This window comes from Protopterus annectens, chromosome 4.part0 (assembly GCF_019279795.1).
Source record: "Protopterus annectens isolate FY-2018-M chromosome 4.part0, PAN1.0, whole genome shotgun sequence".
NCBI lineage: Eukaryota > Metazoa > Chordata > Ceratodontiformes > Protopteridae > Protopterus > Protopterus annectens.
In genome coordinates, this window is record NC_056733.1 from 1,446,736,743 (window position 1) to 1,446,762,326 (window position 25,584).

A 25,584-nucleotide genomic window follows, 5' to 3' on the forward strand; every position below is an offset into this window, starting at 1 on the left:
ATGACATGGTATTGTAACATTGCTCATAAGTGACACACCGCAGTTGATGGTAGTGATGGGTGTGGACACATAACAACACAGTCTGTCACAGCACACAGGCTATAACTGGTATACCTAGGACCAAACAAGGTTACTAGGCTATGGGCCCTAAGCCCCATATGCCTCGGCCAGATGTTATACCATGTGTATGCAAGGCAGCAACTGACGCCCCAGTCCAACAGAGACACAGGTGGTATCCAAAGGGTGTATGAGCAGTTAACCATCCAGTTATCCAGGTTTTGCCTGCAAAGATGTAAATAGCTACCCTGCCTGATGTGGACAGGATGACCATTCCACAGCAGGGTGAGTGTGTGGAACACACATCTGAGCCACCAACAAGCTCAGCTGATGTCACACACCAGGTTTAGGGCATGTGTGTGTATTGATAGAGTAAAGCTTGAGTTGCACTATTGCAGCAGTCTCAGAAATGTGGAGTCCGTGATTGCCTGGCATGCCAGACAGAGGTCACCTCTGAGAAGTATGTATGAAACCGGGTAGAGGGTTGGGCTTATAGGCTCTCTGTGTATGATAGATGTTTAAGGCCCTAATATTCCCTGGTGGGCAACCTCTGTGATGTCCCCAGCTGCTTCATGTACTGTGTGAGGTAAATTATGAATGGAGCATTTTACACAATAATGGTCTTTACTGGGGAGAATACAAGGATGTTAGGACCCCATTTCCCTGAATGACATACCCTTATGTATGAGGTGGGCCATGTAGAAGGTCTACCATACAACAGAAGCAAACTGGTGATGAAATGTCATGTTGCCATAGACCTATGTGCACAGATCCCTCATGACTGATTGCGTGCCTAGGATGTTGTTAGTACTGTGATAATACGTGGGGACGTCACTCTCTCCAAAGGGTTTGACACTGCATTTCCTGGTATGTGGCCTGAGGCCATGTTTCTGGCAGATGTCCACATCATTAGGGAATCCAGTGACAGCACACAGCATGCAGTCATCTGCATACATGGTCAGCCATAGGCCAATGGCTGTGCCCTGCACCTCAGAAGTGTACATCGCACATAACAAAGCCCCAAACAGAGAAAAACAGGTTACACTGCTAGTTATGGGTCAACTGCTTGAGGTAGATTCCCCTGTGTGGATTACTTGAGTCAGGTCAGCATGCCAATGTGCTACCCCTAAGGTATCATATGGTGTGCTGCATACTTGGGGCTGTATATCTATTATGGCCAAGTGCGTTATACTGTCAAAGATATTGTCCAGGTCAAGGTAAGCAGTGTGCACTATCTCACTCCAACCATGGTTTTGGTGACTGTGTCAAAGAGGTCAACCAAGTGTTACAGACATGATCCCTTCCTTGACAAAGCCTAACTGTGTGTGATGGAGTGTATGGAGGTCGCCAATGTCCTTGTTAATGAAGTTCACTATAAACTGTGCTATGGCCTTTCAGAGCAGCCTAGTTAGGCTGATGGGTGTATAATGTGACAGATCTGTGGATGTCCCACCTTAGTGTAAAGGGGTGACAGTAGTTGTCCTTCACATGGCTGGGACAAAGGCGGAAGTCAGGCCTCCTTTGAATACAGTGCCTTATGGTGTTACAAGGTTATGCTTGGGGTCATGTAGGATGCATCCTGTGATGTGATAAGCTTCCATGGTGGATGTATACCATGACATTCACATGACAGTGGTGACCTGTTCCCTACATATAGGAGAAGAGGGCAGGTACTGTGGACATCTTGATGTACTGATGGGGCAGACAGGGGGTGAAGCCTACACTGCCTCTTTCAGGCATCAAGTATGCTATACCTACAGTACTGGTATAGCAGGTGTCCTTGACCACCACAAGTGAGCAGATGCAAGTGCTTCCTCCGATGTTGCAGACATATGTGCAGAATGGGAGATGATTGTCTGTAGTGGATGCCGACAGTATGGGCTCTGGGTTTGCTGTACAGGTTTCCAGGAGTGATCCCATTCGCTTGTTCACACTAAGGAGACATTGCTCCAAAGTGGGCACCTGCTTCTACTTTGTCTCAGACAGTGGTATGTTTACCCAGTTATAGACACTATGTATTGCAGATGTCCACCAGACAGGTCTATGTATCCTTGCAGAAGATGATGTAGTCCTGTTGGGTATACCTGACCCCATGCATCTATACAAATGCACATATAACGCTTGTGTGTATGTGTGGACATTGATGCCAGTCCCTACTGAGGGGTTGGGGGCTGTGAAGCTGTGTACACCACCCCCCAGGAGGCTGTATTCCATGTTGGAGGTGTATGTATGTCTGACCCTAGCTAGATGGGTATTGTGGGAGATGGTGACTGCAAACGTGACGGCATGATGGTTGCTTCACCATGGAGAATGACACTGTAGTAATGTTGCAGTAGTAAACTGTGTTGTGTAATATCAACTCCAACACACCTTCAATACATGTGGGGGTAGCTCCTAGCTGCACCGATGTGTCTGTAATTCCACTACTGATGGCTCTCTGGCCATTTATGTGCTAGCACGGGTATGACTTCCAGTGTATGTTTGGGTCATTCAAGTGTCCCAGGATCAGGGTACAGATCCAGATCATAATACAGTTGATGAGATCCATATAGGCAGAATGGGCTTCCTGATCACATGTGGTAGCCGGTAGCTAGCTATGATTTGAATAGATGTGTTGGCAATGGTGAACTGTCCCTGCAGTGTCCCTTGTGCACCTTACTGCCTGTACAGCATGGAGGTGTGTATGTGTCTTATATGTACTGAAACCCCATGTCCCATGGTATTTCCGTCCACACTTTGGGGTATGACAGTATGATAGCATGGCTGACCAGGTAAGACTGGGGTGTTCTCTGCAGCTTTGAACCATGTGTGCGTGACTGCACAGATGTCAGGATTTCCCAGCTTTAAGAATGCTTGCTCTGAGGGCAGAGTCTTGTGTAGGCACCTAGCGTTTAGCAGTATAGCCTTCAATGTGTGCTGCACTAATAGTTGTATGCTGGTAGTTATAACCTCACCACTTTTCCTAATGAAGGCACTATGGGGGTGGCAAGAACCATTGCCAGACACCTGAAGGCCAGTTGAGACAGATGGAGACCATCTCTGGCAAAGCATTGTGGTCTGTTGACTTTATCATCCTAGGTTCACAGGTACTGGAACCCCTTGGAATATCACAGGATAAAAGGTCACATGTTAGGGTCAATCATTTCTTGAATGTATTGTGGCATCAGTCTGGGTGATGCCGGAATACTGTATAAGGCTAGGGACATACCTGCCTGGGACACATAATCAGTGTGCTCACTCATGTCTTACTGCATAAAGTCCAGCGACATACATCTCAGGTCAGGCACGTCAACATGGACTGTAACAGACAGCAGTGCATATGCGATATGGTAGATTCTGTAACCTGATACACAAGTAACTCTGACCATCCACATACACAGCCAGGTGAGAGGAACATCAGTGTGTCTCACAATGGAGTCTCCTATGTGTAATATGTTTGACATGTGGTGACCCCTGCGTGGTTGTGGGACACAGGTGTATGGCCATGTATGGTATGTGTTGTGTAGGGTTGTGGCTTTCATGTGTGGCTTTGCCTCAGGGGTCTCCTTTGTTTGTGGATGTGTATGCTGAGGACCTCTGCATATGTGTGTGTGTGTGTGTGTGTGTGTGTGTGTGTGTGTGTGTGTGTGTGTGTGTGTGTGTGTGTGTGTGTGTGTGTGTGTGTGTGTGTGTGTGTGTGTGTTGTGTTGGTGTGCATGGTGTGTGAGGTGTACTGATTGTGTTCACAACCTGCTCAGGGACAGATATGCAGGCTTGATAGGGACAGAGCATGGACTGTAGGTTCCTAATGTTATTGCAACTCTCAAACAGTGTGTTTCTTGGTGGTATTTGTAGTTAGTTGTCTATCCATGTACATGAGGTAGGTGCTACACTGTGCCAGGACACCCATATCAACCGGACTGGCAGGGAAAACTGTAGGACATTGTCCAGCCATATAGTCCAGAATCTGAGGGACGAAGGCTAGGGAGACCTAAGGGATGGGCCTACAGCCCAGGTGCTTAATACAACAGTAGGAGGCTGACACCACTGTATACAATGTAGACTGGCTATGAACAAGCAGTAATAGGTGGAACAAGAAAATGCATCTAAACACCTTATAGAACATGCAGCAAGTAGCAGGAAATATCAAGATCAGGAGGGCAATGCATGATGTATTGCCACTATGTTGCTGATAGCCACATACATACTGTGTTGATAGATGGCAGGGTATGATCTGGGAGTTAGCGATGGATAATTCTGGCAAATGTGGATGTGCAGGGTGTGTACATAATTGTGAGCAATCTATGTGGTCCTGTGATGTGTTCCTCTCTTCAGGTCTTTCAGGTGGGATGTACCACCATAGGAATCCACCTTTCTCAGATGCTGAGACCACTGCAATAATTGATGACTTGAGACTTCATCACCAGTTGCTGTTGACAAAGAGTTACCATAACCAGGAAGAACGCACTGCACTGTGGACAGACCTCATGGTATTGTTTAATCATATGAGCCAGCATGACAGGAGTTATGAGCAGGTCCAACATCGGGCCACTGATCTGATACATCATGCACATCAAAGGTCTGCCACTGTGTCCAGGTACCATGCTGGCACAGGTGGAGGGCCTGCTACACAACAACCACTCTCAGCCACAGAGGAGTTCCTGGCAAACCTGAGTTCAGCCACCAGCTCACAAGAATCAATCACACCATATGTTGTGAAGGTGGGTGGCACAACTTCCACAGCCAAGGAGGGTCCAAGTAAGCTGCCAGTTGTCATCATGTTCATACTGTAGCATTCACTGTGGCAGCCTCTGCATACCTGTACACATATGTCAGGTCAATCTGCATTTGTGGGGGGGTATGTAACGCACACATGTGCACACATATTGTGAATGTCAGCAATGTGGGTAGTATTAAAGTTTGTACTGTACATGTTGATATATGTACATATTATTCTGTACCAATGCCACAATTGTGTCTACTGACAATACCTCTCCCCCACAAATCCATAGGTAACTCTGGTGTGGCTGGGGTCCATCATCCTGTAGCAAGTGGGTGTGGAACTGTTTTGTTATGGGTCATCTATACCCTAGGCATGTTAAGGGATGCCAGTTTTCCTTAGACACAACTGTTACATTTAGCCATATTGCAATACTTGCATGTTTACTTGTGGAGGGGTTCACTGCAGTGCATTACATCAGTAATCACAATAGCATATTTGCAGGAGCTGTAACATATTGGCACATATTTTTGTGAAGGTGTAGGCAGTCGGTTATAAAGGGGTACATTACTATTGTGGAAATGGGTGTACTGTGTTTTAGGTGAAGGTCCAGCACATACACTGACATGTCACTTATCTCATAGGTGTATACTACTAGTAAATTATGAAGTCTGCATCACATGGGATCATCCATTTCCAACAGTTCAAAAGATATATGCTAGAAAACCAGATATAGTGGTCCAAGAAAAGAAGACAAAAGTAGCATTGATCATTGAAATTGCCATACCCAGTGACTGCAGTGTCCTGCATACAGAGAGGCACAAAGTCATAGCATATAAGGATTTGCAAGCAGAAACAAGAGCGATGTGGAAGAAAGATACCCAGATAGTTCCAATAGTAGTAGGAGCAACAGGTCATATAATAAAAAGAGTCTACAGTCATATTTAGATATGCTACCAATACATGTAACTCCATATGAATTGCAGAAGGAGTCATTACTGGGCACATTGCAGGTGCTACGAAGAGCACTTTTGGCTGACATCAAAGAGTGAAACAGTGCTAATTTCATGAACTTTAATTGTACTTTCACTTTGGAATGGGGTCCATTCCAGTCATGGTATTAGAAACCCAAATTATTTGGAGAAATTAAAAAAGTGTATAGTACTAGCAACATTAACTGAACGTAGCTGCACTTCATGTTGTTAAGGGTCTGTCTTGTGTGTGTCTGTTGTGGTCTGCTTGTGTGTTGTGCATGACATCACTCATAAGGTGTGGTCTGTCTAATGCATTTGTGGCAGCTCACCTGTGTGTGTGTGTGTGTGTGTGTGTGTGTGTGTGTGTGTGTGTGTGTGTGTGTGTGTGTGTGTGTGGATCATCAGACATTACAGTGCAGGAATTAATGTAGTCATGTTGTCTTCCACTCACAGATGACCATGGGGGTTGGAGTGTGTCCCCCTCACACCCTGATGTCAGTGTCTCATCGGACTCTGATGATGATGGTGCCCATAGTGAGCCACAGGTGGGATTGTTGGGGGCTGAATCTTTCCCATTGGTTGATATCCCACTTCCTCTCCCAGTGCCTCTGCACACAATCAGTATGCCTCACTTACCCAGTCTCCAGCCAACACAAATATTGGACAGTCAGAGAGTGGTGGCATTGAACAGGACAGTTTAACAACTATAGCATCTGTGACTGTAGACACTAAAAAAACAGCAAGAGTGGCGACTGGAAGGTGAAAACTGCGAAGTCCAACAAAATCCACAAAATGTAATAGTAATGCGTTTGTAAGCAATGTTTAGCTCATTCAAACTAGATGATTCATACGTGTTACCACCTAACACAGTCCTGATTTTTTCATTGTATTCATTTATATCCATTAAAACCAGACCCCCCACCTTTGTCTGGTTTTAAGACACGCACTGATAGCAATTTGAATGCTTGCAAAGCTTCCCTCTCCCTTTGGGAGAGGTTAGAACAACCACCATTCACCTGTTTCCCACATATATTTCTTATATCCATTTCACACAAGTGCTCATATAAGCTCAACATGGGATGTGTAGGGGGGTTAAATGTACTAGGAACCCTTATATCAGTGTTTAAACTATCTTTATTCCCCAAGAGCACCATCAAATTCATCCTTCATCCAATTAATTTGAGATCTATCAATGTCCTAGATAAATCAAAATGCTGTGTTGGAACAAACGTCAGTCCCTTAGAAAAAAGTTCACATAGTTCAGCACTGATAATGTGACTAGTAAAGTTGTAAACTTTAAAATCACCATTTTTGCTTTGCAAAATTTTTAAATGGTTACCAGTCATTTCTTCCCTCTGTTGTTCCCTCCTTTCTTGTAGTATATATTGCTGTTGTGCTGCCCCCTCATGTTGCAACGTTTCTGGTGGTTTTGACCATTGTTAGAAAAAGGACTCTGATCTCTTCCCGTCGAGTTACCTGTTTGTTCAAAACATTCGTCTACATTCTCTGGTGATAGCTCATCATCTTCTCCTCTACTGTCCCCTAAATTGTTGACAAATACATTTTCTGCAGTATGACTTTGTTCACCCCCTCCATCTATTACCATTATTGCAGTAAGGAGAAGATACTCATTGATTTACAAAATTCTGGTTTTGTGAAGGGGCCGTAGTTGGATAAGCGGCATTATTCTTATACGCTTCTATATCCCTTCTTAGTTTTTTTGCCTTGATTGCTGAATTCTTATTAAGATGTTGATCTATTGTAGTGAAAATTCTGGTATAATCAAATTCATACCTGCCAAAGTATGTAACCTGATGTTCTGATCTATTTGTGCTATCTCAGCAGTAGGGCCATCAACAGTCTGTTGATAATGTTTACTCATTAAGCTCATCAGCTCAAACTCATGTTTATCAAAGAGTTTCAACAAATCCAGGTGAAACTCTGACTCAGCTTCTAATCCCGAATGCTACTGCCAAGAACGCAAACCTTTGGGAATCATTCCCACCTTTTTACACTCATCAAAATAATTGATTTCTAGTTGCAGCTTTTTAGCTCTCAAAGACATCTGATCTAAAGTCTTCAAGTTGATTTACCAAAGAAGCTTTACCTGCACTCGGCTATTCAGCAATTGTCATCACAGCTGACTTCACCAAAGGTGGTTGTACTTGAAGCCAGGAGGTGACATCTGGCAAATCAACAGGTCCCAAAACAAGTGCTGAAAGATGTAGTAGTGGACGGTGGAATTGTATGCACAGATCTTTTACTTCTTGATCCACCTTCCATATCTCCATTGTTGGTTCCATTACAGGGAACATCCTTGTTACTCATCAAAACTTCACTCTCCCTACAATTAGCCATTGTCTGTGATAACTTGTCATGTCTAGTGCTCAGACTTTCCAGTCTCTCGTTCATGATGTTTATCAAAGCATTTAAGTTCCCCACATCATCCAAACCTTTTTGCGTAGAAGCAGGCAACAGCACTGGAGAGTCAGGCAATGAATTTTCAATTCTCCCAGTAGCCATAAACAAAACCACAAATCAGACTGAAGGAACCAAAGAACAAACCCAAAAAAACAGCAAGAGTGGTGACTGGAAGGTGAAAACTGCGAAGTCCAACAAAATCCACAAAATGTAAAAGTAATGCATTTGTAAGCAATGTTTAGCTCATTAAAACTAGATGATTCATACGTGTTACCACCTAACACAGTCCTCATTTTTTCATTACATTCATTTATATCCATTAAAACCAGATCCCCACCTTTGTCTGGTTTTACGACACACACTGATAGCAATTTGAATGCTTTCAAAGCTTCCCTCTCCCTTTTGTAGAGGTTAGAACAACCATCATTCACCTGTTTCCCACATATATTTCTTATATCCATTTCACGCAAGTGCTCATATAAGCTCAACATGGGATGTATAGGGGGGTTAAATGTACTAGGAACCCTTATATCAGTGTTTAAAGAAAGCAGAGTCCTTTTTCTAACAATGGTCAAAATCACCAGAAAAGTTACAACATGAGGGGGCAGCACAACGGCAACATGTACTACAAGAAAGGAGGGAACAACATAGGGAAGAAATGACTGGTAACCATTTAAAAATTTTGTCAAACAAAAATTGTGATTTTAAAGTTTACAACTTTACTAGTTACATTATCAGTGCTGAACTATGTGAACTTTTTTTCTAAGGGACTGACATTTGTTCCAACACAGCATTTTGATTTATGTAGGACATTGATAGATCTCAAATTATTTGGACGAAGGATGAATTTGATGGTGTTCTTGGGGAATAAAGATAGTTTAAACACTGATATAAGGGTTCCTAGTACATTTAACCCCCTACACATCCCATGTTGAGCTTATATGAGCACTTGTGTGAAATGGATATAAGAAATATATATGGGAAACAGGTGAATGATGGTTGCTCTAACCTCTCCAAAAGGGAGAGGGAAGCTTTGCAAGCATTCCAATTGCTACCAGTGCGTGTCTTAAAACCAGACAAAGGTGGTGGTCTGGTTTTAATGGATATAAATGAATACAACGAAAAAATGAGGACTGTGTTAGGTGGTAACACGTATGAATCATCTAGTTTGAATGAGCTAAACATTGCTTACAAACGCATTACTATTACATTTTGTGAATTTTGTTGGACTTCACAGTTTTCACCTTCCACTCACCACTCTTACTGTAGACACTAGCCATAGTCAGAGAGCTGGCAAGGTTCCACACAGGCAGATTAACAGGGGTGTTTGAAGGAGGACTGATTCCCTTCCACAACCAGTCAGAGCTGTCACAGCATGTGTCACCTGATGCATGTTTTGGTCCATCATGGAGGCACAGGCATGTTACTAACAGTACACTAGATGGATGCTCAGGGTCATGGACGCCAAACTGCCTGGCATGCATGACTCCATCCACAGCATTGGTGATGCCCCACATCATTTCACTGATGTAGCGGATAGATGGTGGGGTGAGACATTGTCAGTCCATAACCATGCAATGTCTGTGCTTGAAGATGTGGTGGGAGTAGGCCATCAGACACATTGACGTAGGTCAGCAACATCAGCTGAGAGGCCACGTGGCCATGCACAGTCACACTCCCATAGTGGCATTACCACCAGCACTACCGAAGGGAGGGTGTTGTCCACACCACAACTTGGCAGGCCATGGGCATGTGGTCCTGGGCAGTCCCATGAGGGACACAGACCCAGCAGACACCAGTCACCATCAGCAAGTAGTACCACATCTGGCCATGGGCATGGTGGTGCCATTGCCACTCCTGGAGGAACCAGTTCCTGTGTTCATGGTCGGAGATGGTGAACTGTACATTCTGCCATGTATGGTCCACAGCTGTCCAACATACCCTCATGTAGGGCTGGCACATGGCTTGTCTGTGTACATGCACACACTCACACATCACTGTCACATGCAGGTCACCACCAGATGCACACAGATCCTCTCTATGGCCCAGCTGACCAACACCCCTTCAGACACACACACACACACACACACACACACACACACACACACACACACACACACACGCACACACACAATGTCAACTGTGTGGCACAGCCCAGGTCTTTGGCAACCCTACACCACACCCTGTGCATGTGATGATACCTGTGCCACCTCCCTGTCATCCATACCATCGATGCAGGGACATGCTAATATGTGTCTGATGCAGAGGGTGAATATAGTACACTTAAAGATGGTTTGTAGTACGGCAGTGTTATGCCCTGTAAGGTGCTGTCTGCTGGCAATTGTCATGCATATGCATTAATGTGTATACACCTTTGTGCCATGATGCTGTATTGCTGACCAACTGCTGTCTACCAGACCTTATTCTGTTTCTATTCCAGGTGTCTGTGTGTCTACACCATGGGGACCTGCTGCCAATACAGCAGCTCAGGATGGCATAGTGGCAATGCAGAAATGTGACATCACCAAGGTTCAGCTGTATATGTGCATGGTTACTATTGCTGACCGACTGTTCTCTACCAGACCTTATTCAGTTTCTGTTCCAGGTGTCTGTGTGTCTACACCATGGGGACCTGCTGCAAATATAGCAGCTCAGGATGGCATAGTGGCAATGCAGAAATGTGACATCACCAAAGTACGGCTGTATATGTGCATGGTTACCTAGTTGAGTATGTGTAGAACAGTGCGTGAGGGACAATGGGGGTGGACTGCATATTCTTGCATGGATACCCCTTGCCACAGCATGCTACTCCTGATGCATGTCATCTGGGAGTTCCTAGCATCACAGGTTCATAGGACCATAGAAGTTAGCAGGGTAATGGCCCTGGGTCCCTTACAAGCTTTGCCATTACTTTATCCCAGACAGAATAATCAATCAGCACATGTTTCTCCTGCCATTGAGGGACACAGGTGCGATCCCTGGGACAGAGTTGTGGTTTCCCATCCACTCATTTCAGATGCACTTGATGAGGGTCTGCATGGTACTCTGTTTGACATATCTGGGAAGTGCATTCCTGCTACAGGGCTGCCTGTCTTTCCAACATGTTTTGTTGATGTTGCATATCAGATTCAGGCCTGACATGCTGGTAATGGGTGAAGAGTTACACTCACATATATGAGCCAACTGTTGAAGTGCTGGGCACAACATTGCCATCTAGGCATACCACAGCCCACCTGTGGATAACCTGTCCAATATTGAGTGGGGCACTACTGATTTGAGGCTGTCTTCATGGAACAGGTGTTGGAGGCCATGGATTACCTTTGTGGGTATTACTATGGCCTTTTCAGTTGCTGCAGATGTCTGAATAGGTACATACCAAACGGGCCATGGCACTATATTATTGTTGTACTGACTAAGGACTATACAGAGTTACTGTCCACCTATAGTCTGGATGTACTCCTTTTACATATGTGGTGTACAATGTACAAGCCTTTTCTGACCACTGCCGCTACTTGATGGCTGAATGCATCAACCTGACTACCCAGGTCTTTCAGTGCAGGTTGTGTTTTTATGGGGTTGCCATTGATGTGGAAAATATTGGACCCATGTTCTTGCCATATCGTATGGCGCTACTGTTTTCTGCATTCAGCTTGAGACCAGGACCCTGACACCATTCCATACACGATGTATGACCCCATTGCTGTGTGTTACTATCAGTTGGTTGGACAGTGACAGACAGCACTCTACGTACAGTCGCCACAGCATAGGCAGTACCTACAAATTTGAGTGCTGGCAGTTAGCATTCATCCCTAGATACATGTGGGTCATTGGGGGCAGCAGCTACTCACAGGGCCTCCACATGTCTACATATTGCACAGACACGGGCAACACAGAGTAGGCTTGCCACCTTACCAAATGTGCAACTTCTTGTAGTATTGTGAGAGTTGCCAGGACAAACCATACCCACAGCAAGTGCAATTGACAGGATTTCTCTTGGTCTTCTAATATGACAGTTTATTTTTGTCACATTTCCATAGATTATGCTATTTCTCATATCATTAAAGTGTTTCTGATGTACAATAACTGGTTTATGCAACTATTACACAGCTTTAGGAAATGTTTATTGTCCTACACTCTTGGGACCTCTGTATTGTTTGAGTCATTTTCACAGGTCACACCTGGCCATACATGGACTGCAACCTGCAGGGTGGGACAGGTGGTGGCCACACCTCTCACCTGTACAAATTTCTACAGAATACCCTGATGTTTACCACATATTTTTGGTCTGTTTTTCATAACAATGTGGTTTTCTGGCAAATTAGTGGCAAATCATTAAAGACTGGAGTTAGATAATATTAGACAGATATTTTATTTTCAGACTTCATACTCTTCATACCCTTCAGAAAATGTATCCTAATGCACAACCTGTTGTGCTATCAGCTTTCTATGTTTGTAAGAGCAATATTTAAAAATGGCGCCTATTATTTGGCCTTTGTCCCACTTTTCTGCATGCTTTATCCAGATTTCTTGTTCTAAGGGGTTGAGAGGTATGATAATGAGCCTAGCACAGCCACACTGCTGTAAGGAGATATGCATCCACACATGCATGCACTCACAAAGTTCCCCTATTTTGGGAATAGAACCCCTACCTGGTTGTATGTATTATAGTGTTACATACTTATCGTCTGTACTATGGAGATGTATGTGTTTGGAGAGTGCCTAACGGTGCATCTAAGGTGCATGACACCAGCAGCCCTGTAAAGTAATCCAATGGGGGATTAGCAGGCACTCAAAATGGTATAACCATCATGCATACAAAGCAGCCACACTGCTACAGGGAATATGTCTGTCTCTCTCTCTCTCTCTCTCTCACACATACACACACATACACACACACACACACACACACACACACACACACACACACACACACACACACACACACACACACACACACACACACACACACTGAGGATTAGAATCCTATCTATCTAACTGTATATATTATAGTGCTATGTACTTATCGCATGTGCCACAGACCTTATGCGTTTGGAGAGTGTCTAATGGTGCATCTAAGGTTGATGACATTAGCAGGCCCTGTAAAGTAGGCTGATGGGGGGCTTCACAGGTAAGCACACATAAAATGTATTGGTATTGCACATACATAGGCAGGAAGTACACACAGCTGTAAGGGGATATATTTACACATAATCACACACACTCACTGAGCAAGTTTCCATTGCTGAGATTAGAACCACTACCTATCTAGCTGTATTCACTATAATGCTATGTAGTTATCGCATGCACCACAGAGCTTACGGTTTTGGATAGTGTCTGCCACTGCTGCTGTGGTAGATGTCATCAGTAGCTGCTGACAGGGAGGCCACTATTGTGGAGGACACCAGTTACAGGACCATAAAATGAGTGACCATTGCACAGACCTAGGCCTGTTGGGCGTGTGCCTTCTGCTGTTGTTATTGTGTCTTTCGGATTTTCCCGGTTAGGGGTTGCCACAGCAGAACTCCGGTCCGCTAATGATTGGTAGTTGATTTTTATGTGCCGAGTTACCAGCCCTGATGCACAACCTTCAACGAAGGTACACCCATTCACGCATGTCTCCACGCAGAAGACGCTCTAGTTGAGCATCGAACCAGACAGCGTCTTTGTGCATTCTGCTGTATGTGAAATATATACACAAGCATGCACACAAGGTGGCCAATGTAAGATTAGAATGACTACCTACCTACTATTACACTCTACTGCTCATCAAACTAATTGCAAGCACCACTGGTTACAGTATGTATATGAGTGGCTGCAGCACTACACCACACTATGCCTTTCTGGGTCCTCTCTCTCTCTCTCTCTGTCTCTCTCCCCCTCTGCCTGCCTCTCTATATATGATATATACATATATATGTATGTGTGTGTGTGTGACCTAGATATATATATATATATATATATATATATATATATATATATATATATGTATATACACACACACATATGTGTGCATTTATATTAAACTTAACAGATCCAGATATAGCTTATATGTGCCACATACAGATAGATAAGGGTAATTATTTCTGATGAGGATTGGGAGAGACAGTTGAAGTATACATAGCTCTCTGTATGCACAGACATATATGGACATCACATTTCTATAGTCAGATAGATGTGGGTTCAGACATGGGCTGAAATTAGCTAAGTGTATGAGCATGCCCAGTATGATCATCATTGATTACTATGGGACTCCAGGCCAGAAATACCTGTACTCCAGTCCAAGATTTTTTGTGCTACAGCCAATTGTCTGCTGTACCTAGTGGAACAGGACAGCACCTCCCTGATATACTGCCTGAGGGATTTCCTTGCTGTTTGATCTCTGTAATATCTGACCCATATGTAGGGTGTGTACAGCATTTCTTGGACTGAACAGAGTTTTGCATAATATGTCTGGTACATTTTACGTAGCACTGTGATTTCTTGGTATGTCACTGGCAGATCATTATAGACTGATGTGAGGAAAAACTGACAGACATTTGGGTTACCCACACCATACACTGCAGGGAACCTATGCTACTACATGAGCTGTTTTATTCTGCACTTTCTACATTAGTCTGGCCCATAGTTCCTCCTTCCCCTTATATGTGGGTCTTTGTCATGCCCTTCTCCAGTTCCTGGTTTGTACACAGTTGCTGCTTTATGTAGTTGCAGGTATGCTGTGACTGGGGTCAGAGATGCAACACCACACACAAGGTTACTGACTTCACACCTCTGACTGTACCTGTTTTGTAGGTTGTCCAGCATAGGTCCCCATAAGTCTGCTCTGGTCCTCAGATGTTTTGTCTTGTACTGTTATTATAAGGCTACATGTTGCCCAAACCTCTCATACTCCTACAGCCATTAATGTGGACAGGGCCATATATAACAGTGGGAAATATGCCCAAACATGGGGGCAGGGTTTTAATATTGCTCTTACAAAACTAGACAGTTGGTGGAATGGTTTTGTATTCACATGTATTTTCCAGTGGGTATGAAGTCTGCATCTCACCTGTCGGTTATTAGTTTCTCACAGCAATCTTTTGCCATTTGCCAATAGTTTGTCAGAAAACTGCAAATATTATGACAAACAGAACAGATATATGACCCATAAATGTGGACATTCTGTTAAACTCTGTACATTTGTGAGGTTTGGCTGGTGCCCACTGACTTGTTGTAAGTACTGACACAGTTACATGATGGCCTTTATATCCTGCTGCTACACTGACCTGCTACAACCTGCTGTTCTACTAGCCACCATCTAGGTTACTGAGGGCTGTGTACTGTCCATATCTGTGGCTCCCTGTCCCTCCATTGTTTCTGTCTTTTTCCAGCTTTCTTGCAGTAAGAAATACTGACATATAGACAGTCTGTAGAACTCCTGCCATAGGTGTTGCTCACATGCAAAACAGAAGGTGCAGCCAGTCTCAAACTGTGTACCCCATCAACCATGGTAATATAGTTACCCATTAAATCACAACAGCCATCAGACAGTGCAGTTTACTTCCTCACCCTATCAAACACAGACAAACATAGCACTTTGACCTCTGCATATTTGGAAATAGTACATGTCACCAGGTGATTGGGGACAGCCCAGGGATTGTTAGGTCTCCTGCTATTACCTTGCAAACATACTGTGACTGTAGTTGTATGGGGACACGTGTGTTGGGGGTAGGGGACTCTAGCATTGACAGTCAGACATCTGTCCTGTGACCTCGCTGTATGTCATTCCCTCACATAGTGCATTGGATATTGCTAACTTGGGGCCTACACATATTAAGGGTCGACCAGTATTGGATGGAGAGTTCCTGTTTTCCTACACAGCTGTCAGTTGTCTGTAGCTATCCTGGTAGCCTACTCTATTCCCTTGCATACATGCGGCAGGTCCATACATATGCTACCACAGTCTACTACCCCATTCATGTCTTGTAAAAAAAGATTGACTTACCTTGTGCCATCAGCGGTTGAGATAACAGTGCTTTAGGGCTGTCTCTGTCTGACGCATGCTGTACATAGCCAATACATGGTAAAGTACAGGTTGTGTGGTATGGCTGTCATCCTTTCTACTATGTATGTGAGTTGAAGAGAGGTGTCAGTCCCTAGGTCTCTAGGTTGTCAGTGCATGTGCTATGCATTGCCTCTTTGCCAAGGCCAGGGCATACTGGGCATGCCTACGTCTACCTACAGGGATAGGCTCGGGGGTTCCTCTTCTGAGTCCTCCTGTGGCTGTGGGGACCTTGGCACTGGTTGGGGGGGCTGTGTATCCCTTCCCTGTGATGTTTCTGCCACAGCTGTTTTCACAGGATTATATTGTGTAGCATGGCACATATTGTGAACATTTTTGCGCATGTGGCTGGAGAGTACTGCAGGACTCCAATAGCTATATCAAGGCAGCGGAAACGTGACTTGAGCAGCCAAACACATGTTCTATGATGTTCCTAGTTTGTGCATGTGCTTCATTAATGCTTTCTTCATTAGATGTGTGTGCATTTCTGATGGGTGTCATAATCCATGGTTTTAGTGCATAGCCAGCATCCCCCAATAGATCACCACATGGGATATCCCCAGTGGCAAACATCTGGTACAGCTGTGAAGCATGCCCGATGTGGGAGTTGTGACAGCTGCCAGGGGTGCCAGCACACACATTCATGATAATGCCCTGAGCATTGCACATGACCTGGCAGTTGATGGAGTGATATTTCTTGAGGATGATGTAGATCCTGCCCTCTTCACTGGGTGGTGTTTTAATGTGCACATGAGTGCAGTCTATGGCATTCAGCATCTCAGGGTAATGTGCTACATGATGGAAGAGATGCATATTGCTGACCCTCTCCTTAAGGGTGTGGGGTAAATAAATGTGCTCACTGGCATGTGCTTGCATGGCATTAAGAAACTGGTGGAGTATCCTGGATGCAGATGCCTATGAGATCCCCATTATATCCCCAGTTGATCTTTGAAAAGTACCTGCAGCTAATATTTTAAGGGCTACACATACCTTTGTTTTCACTGTGATGGGTTCTACTCTGTTGGCTCTGGGTCTGAGCTGATGGTGGCAGAGCTTAGTGAGTTCTTGTAGTATGTCCCTGTCTACCCTGTAGTGCTCTACAATTTCAAGCTCATGTAGTGCCTGGAAGGACACCCTGGGCCTGAAAACTGTTCTCCTTCTCAGTCGGGGCTTAATGTCAGCATCATCATCTTCACTGACCTCAGCCTCAAGCACATATGGATGTAGCAGAACAGCAGCACCAGCCCCTAGCATTTTGTCAGTTAAAATTCCAAAATGTGTACTCCAATGGTGCAGTGGGAAAATACGATCGTAGGATGTATGCATACTTTATAGTGGCGTGCTGCAGTTGCAACCTGTGTGATTGCTTATTATGCTGCATACCACCTGATAGGTATAGCCTCAGGGGTTTGAATGGGCCAGTATCTGTTGAACAGGGCTTATCAGAGATTTCAACCTGATTGGCTTTCCCAGGCACTTTTTTCCCTATTTATTTCACTGCTAAGCAATGGGGAGTGCCAAGCAAACCCACGGCGCTAGTGTAAACAATGCTCAGCAATTTTGACACTCCCACAGCCACGGCCACACACAGCTTTTCTTAAACTTGTTAAAACATGCTCAGCCGCATTAGACATCACCACCCCCCCCCGCTTAGCTGTGCTTAGCTGAGCGCAAAGAGGTGCCACTGAGCTCCACTCTGCTTTAACATATTGTGACACACCACCTTTTGATGTCGGCTACCTATTCTACCATTACCTACATGGTTCTAGCCCGACCACGGGTTGTATCTGCGGACACTGTAGCTCTTTTTGTTTTTCAGTAACCCCAGGTCATTTACATACAGGTAATTGAGTATACTCTGGATACTACACTACTCTAGGGCCTGCCTCCATAGAAACCACTAACATCTGCCATTGTAATACTCTGCATCCTGGGCACTATAATGAATTATATTGCCAAATGTGTACTTTTGACTTTTTTACACTTTTTTTTCTATAACAGCATGTCATGCCGAGCAAATGTAATTTATTGATTTTTAATAATTTGCATTGCTTTCAGGACTCACAGGCCATACTTTTGGCCATTTGTATGCCTATGGTACCATATCCACCCTTTTTCCTACCATTTTACAGCCCCTGTGTTATTTTTGCAGTCTGGTACATGGTTTGTATTCGCATACATTTCTTGCACCAACATGACACCTGCACAGGTGCCTTTCTGCTTACTGGATTGCAAATCCACCTCATTTGCATGGCTTTCACCAGCCTATGAGGTGATTTGCATTCCATGGACACCTCTATGTCCGCACGCATCCGGACACATTCCTTAGGAGTCAGCTGTATACAGTAAGAAACACATCTTTCACTGGGAACTGACATTGGTTGGCACCACATTACTCATTAGCTCAAGAAATTGCCATTGTCAGATGACCAATACAAACACTGAATCTCAGTTTTCCTGTTCACGCCCTGCTGGATCTAAGTTAACTTTGTGGCTCTCTTGTCACTTATTCCTTTTTTTCTGGCTACAAGAGCTCCATAGTTCTGTTCTGTGTCCATCATTGTTGCTTTCTTTCTATTAGCTTTCAGTTGCTTAATATATTTTCTAGTGCTAAAACCATTAAATAAAAATATCAACTTCCTATTTTGTACATTGACAAGGGCATACAGGCAAGATGTCTATATTTGACAAAAAAAAAAATATATATATATATATATATATATATATATATATATATATATATATATATACTGGAAGAACAGACATAAGCAAAGTCGTTTAAAATGAGTATCCAATCGGTTATTCAGTCTTTGAGAAGAGGAGAAGATTTGCCAATCGCATTGCAGATTGACAGCCAACGATGCTGGTTGTGATGGTAGCTGGGTTAAGCTGATTAGATCAGCAGACTGTCTGTTTATTAAGTAAATGTGACAGGGGAGATAATAAAGTGAACAGGCTCAAAGATATATTAGTGGTAGTCTCACTAAGTATAACATCAGTCAAGAGAGGTAGCAATAGGTATTTCAGTTCAACAGCATGCAGTATGAGGAGGCTGCAAATGTCTGACTCTTCGTTCAATCACATCACTGTGTACTTTCTTCTATGTGCCGTCACTGACAAATAATTTTTCCATGTATATGGGAGCACTGATAATCTGGCAATAGAACTCAACTGAATAACACAGAGTAATGATTAAATGATGTTTGTTGGACTGACCTATACATGATAACACTAGAATTCAAGGAGAAATAAGAGTAGAGTGAGAGCTTGATGGTATGTTGCACAAAAAATTCTTTTGCAGTATTTTCTTACAACCTCCCTGTATTGCAAGCACATGGCCGGCCTTACTCACAGACAAACTGAACAGCCACCCAGGGCACTGTTCATCCAGGGAGGCTTTTTTGCCCTTTATTTTTTCCACACATCAATCTCCTTATTTAGACAAAAAATAAACATATAAATTAAGGACTAACCAATACCTTTCAACTGTTATCGCTAAATGCCCATTTCTGACAGGCCGTATTAATGTTGAAATACATATCAGCTGCTTCAAAACTGATTCCCAACTAAGCTTCACTTTTTTTTTTTTTGAAAGGTGGGGCATGCTACATCAGAAATTGTCAGAGGGTAGGGCAAGCCAATGAGGACAGGAAAGGTGAAAGCTGCAATACTAAATAGAAAAGTGCGTGCAACTTTACTTAATGTAGCTCTGTTTGTTAAGTAGGGAGGAGCATGTAACTGCTGTAAAAATGTAATATTACAAATTTAATTAGAAAAACAACATTTCCAAGAGTGGTGAATTACTGAGGGTGCTTTGGAAACTAAAGCTCCACCAATAACAAAAATATCAGCTGGCTGCTTATTTCTGAGTTGTAACAGATTTTGGAGTACACTGAATGCCATTTTTTTTATTTTCAATGTGGCTGAAATTTAGCAATAAAGTTGAGGCCACATGAAGAATAAAAATTGTCACCATACCAGTCAAAGGTCCAAACATGCATCTCAGCAACTATGAAATACTAAAAGGAGAATTTAAATTACGATTTTTAAATAATTTTTTAGGGCTGACTACATCTTTTAGGCCATTTTATTTGTTTGGCATACTGTCAAAGGGTAAGCTTCAGCCAATGATTACAAGAGCTATGCATCTGGTGAGACAATTAAAACTGTGTGCACTGAAAAGATAGTAGATCAAAAGTCCAAGCAAGTGGATCGAGTCAATTAAGCAAATGATAACTGTGATTAACAGCACCCACAGAAGGTTGGTGCTTCTTCCGATTTAAAGGGGAAAAACAAGAAACAGGAGCAAGTATAATAAATTCCCTGACCCTCAGTACAAGCAAGGGAGGTGCAGTCTCTCTTACTATGGGTAAGCAGTGGGTATGATGGCTTTCTGTGAATGATATGATTCACCCTACATTTTGCAGTTGTAATTCTGGCATCGTAAAATCAGTGTGTATTAAAGTAATGTAATTTGAAATGCAACAAACAGTGACTGCTGTTTATGTGAGCCAAAAATATATTAAGATAGATATTATTGTTTTTTTTTTTTCCTGGCAGAATCAACCAGATACTATTGCTAGGCAATGGCTATAGGGGCTATCTGTGGCACATAAGCTGTGATGACTGGGAGAAGAAAAAAAATAGTGCAACAATGTTTTATCCTAGTAGGGTCAAATCAGATATTATGTGTAGGTAATGGGTATGGGTAGTGTCTGTGAGTAAAAGTCAGTCTTTTGGCTAAGCTTAAATTCAAAAGACAATTGACCCTGTTGCTTATTTTTGTAATTCTAACTTTCCAAGACTAATGTGTACTTTGGTAAGACAAAATGGAGTACAAGCTGTCTCTACTGTTTCTGTGTCACAAGAATGTATTAATGCAACCATTATTTTTTATCCCATCAGGGTTGAACCAGATACAATGGATAGGCAGTGGGTATAAAGATTGTTTGTGGATGAATGGTTGACCTTGTTCTTCACTGCTGCAATTCTGGCTTCCTTGACTAAGGTCTGTTTGTGTGAAGTAAGCTAGAATACAAGATGTGGTTACTGTTTGTGCATGACAAAAATATATTAACATAACTTTTTTTTATTATTGTTATGGCAGGTTCAGACTAGAGACTATGGCTAGGAAATGGCTATTGTGGCTGTGGATTGGCAGCTCTAATAATAAGTATTTGTATGAACCAAACTGTGACTATTGTTTGTGTGGAAAAATATTACTGTTACTATTATTTTATTCTGGTATACTCAAACCAGATATTATAGGTAAGCAGTGGGTACAGTGGCAGTTTGTGCCTTAAAAAGTTGGACTTTTATTTGTTGTTGTAATTCTGACTTTGCAGAATTAATGAACATTTGGGTGACACAGGCTATGACTACTGTTTCTATGAGACAAAAACACATTAATGTGACTTTTTTATCCTGGCATGATCAAACCATATCATGAGTAAGCAATGGGTTTGAAGGTTCTCTCTGGATGAAATAATTAGCCCTTCTCTTTGCAGAACTAATGTGTATTTGGATGAAGTAAACTGCATTACAGTCTATGATTATTGTTTGGGTGTGACAAAAATACATTAATACTGCCATTATTTTATTTTTTTTTTATTCAAACAGGGTCAAACCAGATACTATAGCTTAAGAAAAGACCATAGTGAGTGGATGTCTGTGGATTTGCAGAAGTAATATATATCTAAGTTAAGCAAGCTGGAGTACAAGCTGTGACTACTGTTTGTTGTAAGTGCTTTCTTTTTATCTTAGCAGAATCAAATTAGATATTATGAGTAGGTAATGGATACGGGGTCTGTCTGTGAATGGAACTACTTTTCTATGCATGATTAATGTATATTTTGGTGAAAGAAGTTGGCATTAAAGCTATGGTTATTGCTTGTAACTGCATTAATATAGTCATTATACTCAGGTGTGCACAGTCAACATTGTAGCTGTAAATGATGGAAGCTGCTTGTGAAGGAAAGTGACCTTCTCTTGTTTTACTCAGTTTCTATAGTCACCAGTCTGTGTCTTTGCAGGATTAATGTATATATTTGTGTGAACCAAGTTGGATGTTTTTACTGTGGTAATTGTGTCAACAAAATAAATGGTGTTAAGATATATTCAGGGCTTACAGCTTTCTCTTATTTTGCAGACTCTCACTGATGTTGCATAATATTGTAGACTCTTGTTTTCTGGTAAATCATTAGAACTGCAATCACTAAATACCGGCAGGCATTTGAGTTTCAGATTTCATTATTATGTGTCATATTGACAACTGGGAATCCTTCAACATTTCACATAATAAGTAAGCTGCCATTGGAGGTCTAGGTAGGAAGTATGAGAAAGCAACCAATCATTGTCACAGAAGTGCAGTAAGTAGTGTTGCCATCTCACAGCACTTGCTTCCCCAGTTGAGCTCTTGATTGTGGCTCCTTGTGTGTGGAGTATGCATGTCCTTCCTGTCACTTTGTATATTTTATCCAGGGGTTCTTGGTTTCTACCAACACCTCAAGGACGTGTCTTAAGTGAAATGGTGTTCCTCCAAGCTGCCTGTAAGAAAGCATACATATATTCTCTGCATAGCAGTACAGCAGCTAACAAGCAATTATCTTTCAAACACAATGCAAAGACTGTATATCAGGGCATTTAAACCCTCAAACCTAGTAGCTCAGTGACCCCCCCCCCGCCAGCTGTATAAAGGACTTTCATGGGCAATGTTAGTGTGTTTATGTTTATAAAAAAATCACAGATTTTGTTTGTTGACACACTCATTGCAACCTCATAACGCCATATAGTCTAAAAGCATCCCTGCTTAGAAATGTGCACAAAAGGTCATTGTAGCTTGTGAGTGAGTGAGTGTGTGTGTGTGTGTGTGTGTGTGTGTGTGTGTGTGTGTGTGCGTGCGTGCATGCATGCGTGCGTGCGTGTGTGTGTGTGTGTATGTTGTGTGTGGTGAGGGAGGTTGTGGACATTGTAGTAATTTAATTTTACTTAAAATCTTTCACTTGGTGTGGCTGCGCACATCTCATCAGCAGAGAGCAATCCAGTCTTTTCAGGAAAACAGCCATGACCTTTGAGTGACAAGTCCTAGTTATTACATCAGCTTCTTCACATCCTGCAATGAGCTACAACAGTTCATCCCTGAGACCACAATCATGTAACACCAAGAGGGTAACACTGCTAACAAAGAACAAAGGTTCAGTTCTCACTTCTCCAAACTAGGTACTATTTCAACCTCAGTGTCACATTGAAATCATGGCCAAAGAGATCATGAGTATGAGGGAAATCAAGACCCATCTTTAATGTATTCAACCTAACACCAAGCATGGACACAACTCATGTTGTATGACTCCAAGGAAGGGAATGAATGACAATTAGCAGTGGTTCTGGGATCCTATACATTTATGGAACTTACCATAAGATGTACTGAATCACACAGTCATATGCCCTCATCTTGTCTGAAAGTACATACAGACTGTTATGGCAAGCTCACACAACCACTGCAATAGCCATCTAAGGGGAAAGAGTTGTGTTCTAAAGGCAGAGGTTCAAGTTTCTGATGAAGTCTCTGTTGCAGTGCCATGGTCTAAGCCTTCCCAGTGAACTGATGAGCATGTACTCACTATAATTGGAAGATGCACTCCTGTCCTCCTTTATGAAATGGGTGATATCATCCAGGCATACTATCCTCACCTTCTAACCTTCTACATAACACTGAAAAGACATGTTAATTAGGACACCCCAAAATGTCCACCACCTTCAAGATTTTCTGCTAGATCTCATCCCCATTCCCACAATGCCCTCATAGTCAGAAGTGTGGTCATTCTCTACAGTTACATCTGTCACTCTATCCTCAATGGTATTCTCACTGGGTTCAGGAGTTTCTCAAACAGTATCTTCTACCTCCTGCCAGTATTCCATTTGAGATCAGTGATGCTACAGCATTGCTGAAACTAGGCTGGGCAATATCGTACTCCCTTCAGTCACTAGATGGTTTGAGACATCAGGAAACAATTGCCTGTGATATCACAAAAACAAATGTCTCAAGCATCAGACTTCACAAGTGTGACAGCTGCTGTTTCCTTGCTTGTCCAAACCAATCAGATTTGACCTCTTTCTTTAACTTGTTGGCTTCCTAACTGCCAGCATCAACCAGTGGGTTTTAATAGTGTTGCCATCATAAGTAACAAGTGTATTTCAGCACAGTACTAAGATCTTGACCAGAATCTATTTACTTTCCTTATCCACAACCTTCCTAGGTATGAAGAAGAAGTTCTTGGGGGAAATGAATGCTGAAACCATCCTGCTGAGAAGGATCTACTTAGGATTTTGGTATACCCTCATTACATCTTTGCAGTTCTCAGTTCTGCCCAGTTACTACTTAGTCAACTAACCCAACATGCTACCAAATTATGAACAGTTGACAGCTTAGGACCTCTCTTGATCCCTTTGTCCAGAATGTATGGTCTTAGGTCTGACTACAGGACTACAGTTTGATCACTAACCTTTGCCCCATGGTTTGCTAGTGTAATGGACACTCATAATCTTCCATATGTCTGAATGTGGTATCTGGCTTGGCTAATCTATGTGTTATACTGAAATCAAGAAGTCCAATAAGAGTTCAGGTTTCTAACTGAGACCAGAAAAGCATTGCCTCTCAATTGTGTCTTTCTATGTATCTCCATCATTCCTACAAAGAACACTGACGTCTCAAAGCAGAACTATAACAGTCAACAGCAGGTACCCTATCGAATAACATTTCAACTATCTTCAAGAAGGCTGAATACTCGGAAGAATGGTTAGATATATATCACACACAGCAATGTCCACCAGTTCCATCTGCAGTCCAACAGGGGCCAGGCAAACATAATCAAGAAATGTGAACTCATGAGAGTTCTCTCAATTAATAAGTAAACCTTGCTGAGAACAAGGATACTGGGGCACACCAATGTATCCAAACTTAATGGTCATGTCCTGTAGTGAGTGCCTTATGCCAGGTGACATAAGCAACTCATTAATGATGTGCCTGAAATGTATGCAAGGAACCACCATGCAGGATCACTGAGTGCAAGACAAATCTTGCAGGTTGGGAATGATACCATTCACATGGTGGGCAACTATGGGGCAGATTATGATAAACAAGACTCTGGCAATGGAAACTGGCTGTTGGGATGTGGAATGCCCCTTCACTGCAAGGGGAGGAATCAGACCTGAATGTGGAATCAATGCAACTTCACTGCAAGGGGAGGAGTCACTGCATTTGTGGAAGGCTGAAAAGTATCATCTAGGTATAATTAATTTTACTTCTGCAAACAACATTGATTCTGGAACCAGACTTATAAGGCAGTTGTCCATCTGCAAAGGTTCTGAGAAGATGCAGGGACAGTCATGAGTCC